We start from the raw sequence: 3,481 nt of genomic DNA, 5'->3' as shown, positions 1-3,481 counted from the left end.
TTTTTTCTCTAAAAATATTAGTATGACCTTGAATAAACCTTCAGGAGAAATATGGGAGGGAGCTGAAAATTCGTGATTTGTCTTTTCTATAAATAGGGAAATGTATGGACATTTCCATATGTCTCTCTTAAAGAGCAATTCAAGCACATGGGATTTTCTCAGATGAGATAAGAAAGATAAGCTTTTGGGTTTGGTAAGAAAGGAAAAAAATAACAATTTATGACACATTTGGCCAAATGTGCCACGTAGCATTGTGGAAATTCCACTTTGGGCCCTCTGGGGACCATTTTGTACTATGACACGGGGTTTGCTTATCATCACCATGGCCTCTAAAAGTATAGTTCCTAAAAGATAACCAGATTTTCGTCCTCCCCTTTCCCTTTCAAATGCAAAGAGAGAACATCAAGTTAGGGTCTTTTCTAACAGAATATTTTATAGACAATTTGATTATATGGACCAGTAAAACACAAAAATATCTTTGTTTTGTTCTAAGTTCGCTGAACACATAATTAGGTCACCCTCTCCACAGAATATGATGTTGATATGGAGGGGGGGGTATAAGAAGGGAATTTTCTTTTATGTACCCCCTTTCCCCCCCACCCCACCAGACCTTCACCTCACTATTGTCTGTATCCGTGATTTATGCATATATGCATATAAATGCTTTGATAAATCTATTCCAGAGGTGCATTTCAAGTAAAAAAATTATGCAGTGCAGACTTATTTGTTCTTATATTTATACATGCACATTTTCTTATTTTTTAGCGACAACGTTGTGTTTTTAAATCTTCTTGTCCCACCTAAGTCTGATCCAGCACCAAAGCTGCAGCTTAGCCTAACCTGAGATTTTAAAGGTCAGGTAAAGGATAACTTTAGAAATAGGGGAGAAAACTGATTTTTTATGGGACTTATGAACAGAATATAATCTTTTGTACCCAGATCGATAATAAGCTTTTAAAAAATAATCAACAAAGCCCTGGCCGGTTTGGCTCAGCGGTTGGAGCGTCAGCCTGCGGTCTGGAGAGACCCGGGTTTGGTTCCCGCTAAGGGCACGCACCTTGGCTGCAGTTTGTCCCCGGCCCTGGTTGGGTCGTGCGGGTGGCGGCCACTCGAGGTGTCCCTTTCATGTTGATGTTTCTCTCTCTCTCTTCCTCTCTCTCCCTCCTGCTCTATCTGAATAAAAAGTGGAAAAATGTCCTCAGGTAAGGATAAAAAAAAAAAATCAACAAAAAAGGAAAGGAAAAAGAAAAAAGAAAGCAAAAAATAATAATAATAATAATCACAAAACTGTTTACTACAGGATTCCTTTTATATCTTGGTGTATTTAGCAGCAGTTAGTAGAGCATTAGCTACTTGACAAAGAAGCTAAAGTGTCCATGAGCAGCTACAAATGAAAGAATAGGGCTTTTCCAAATAGAGACAGACTCAGATAGAAAGCAGGCAGACAGATCAGCCGGGGGGGGGGGGGGGGGTTGAGGAGGGTGGGGGTAGATTTAGTAAAAGAAAAAAAGAGGGAGAACTCATGGGCAACAAGTGTGGTGATTGGGGGGGTGGGGGTGGGAGAGGGCATAAGGGATAAATGGTGATGGAAAAATAAATTAAAATTGTAAAAAAGAAAGAATAGGGCGTTTAAAATGTATAAAGGTAGTGAGTGAGTTATAGTGGCCTTTTGGAAATGCCTCCATGTAGTATAATATCCTCAAGGTCCATCCATGTTGTCACCAATGACAGATGTCCTTCTTTCTCATGAAATATGCCAGACAGAGAAAGACAATTACTGTATGATATCATTCATATGTGAAATCTAAAGAAACAAATGTGTAAAAACATAGAATAAGAAGGTGGTTACCTGGGATAGGGAGGTGGGAAGAAAGGAAAGATATTAACAGCACAAACTTGCAATGGGTAGTAAACAAGCCCTAGCGATCGAATGCACAGAATAGTGGATATAGAAAACAACTATGATAATCATCAAACTTGCTAAGAGACTAGATCTTAATTATTCTACCCACAAAACATAAATGATAATTTTGTGACATGATAGAGGTGCTAATTATTGCTACAATGGTATATTACAATATATAAATATATCAAATCAACATACTGTACACCTTAAATTTACACAATGTTATATGTCAAATATATTTCAACTGAAAAAAGAAAGAATAGTATTTCCATTGTATAGTGTGAGCTACGCCTGTAAGAATTTTCCCTCTGAAGCAATCAGTGACCTCTACTAAGTCCTTAAAAGTCTGACTGTTGAGGTCTGTGGTCACAACTGGGGATGCACATTTCAACCACCTGGGGGAATATTAATGTAAAAAATGCTAATGCTGGAGCCCGGTTCCACCACCCTGGTTGGATCTGATGTGGGCTTGGGCAAAGCAGTTAAAGCCCCTGTGTGGGTATTTTTTCAAAGTCCCCAGGAGATTCTGATGTGCAGCAAACCATCCATCTATCAGCGGTTCTCAAATGTGGGTCGCGACCCCTTTGGGGGTCGAACGACCCTTTCACAGGGGTGACCTAAGACATAACAGTAGCAAAATTACAGTTACGAAGTAGCAACAAAAATAATTTTATAGTTGGGGGCCACCACAACATGAGGAACTGTATTCAAGGGTCGCAGCATCAGAAAGGTTGAGAACCACCAAATCTAAAAGAAAATCTCCATTTCATATTCCCAGAGCCTCTTAAAAGTATCTGGTTAGATTTTGAAGTTGGTCCTCCCTGAGGCCTGTAACTGGCCTGTGCTAATGATATAACCAAGACGGTTGGGGACAGAAGAGAATCTGACTGATGTGAGAGGTCCGAGGGTGCCCACGGAGACGATTTGAAGAAAGCGGATTTTCCTTGCTAGCGTGTTTCATAGCAACTGTTTATGATCTCGCGCTTGCCAAGGTCTTTTTCTTTTTTCAGAGCCAGTTTCCTAAGAAACTATAAAGCTGGACAGTTGGCTTCCTCCAGTGTCTTGCCCTAACCCCCATTTCGTGAGTCCTAATGATAATTTGAGCCTGTGGAACGTTCACATGGAAGACATTTCTGGTCAAATGGAGCCCTTCTAGTTTAGGTAATGGGAAAGACATTTCGCCCCAGCTTTTTAATTTTTTAAAAAAAATATGTTCTTATTGATTTTTTTTTAGAGAGAAAGGAAAGGAGAGAGAAAAATAGAAACATTGATGAGAGAGAAACATGATCGGCTGCCTCCTGCAAGCCCCCTACTGGGGATCAAACCTGCAACCCGGGCATGTGCCCTGACCAGAAATCAAACCAGGACCTCTCAGTCCATGGGACGACGCTCAATCCAGTGAGCCACACCAGCCGGGCTCTTCCCAGCTTTTCATGGCTGAGTGAGTGTGAGAAACAGCACACCATAGGAGTTCAGGGTGGGCATCGGAGACAGATCATACAGATTCTGATTCTGACTCCTCTATTGCCTAAATATTTATACATTTGTAAAAAGTGCTCAATGTTTCTGAAACTT

The sequence above is a fragment of the Molossus molossus genome, unplaced genomic scaffold (assembly GCF_014108415.1).
Source record: "Molossus molossus isolate mMolMol1 unplaced genomic scaffold, mMolMol1.p scaffold_m16_p_10, whole genome shotgun sequence".
Taxonomy (NCBI): Eukaryota; Metazoa; Chordata; class Mammalia; order Chiroptera; family Molossidae; genus Molossus; species Molossus molossus.
Note: the sequence above shows the minus strand (reverse complement) of the source record.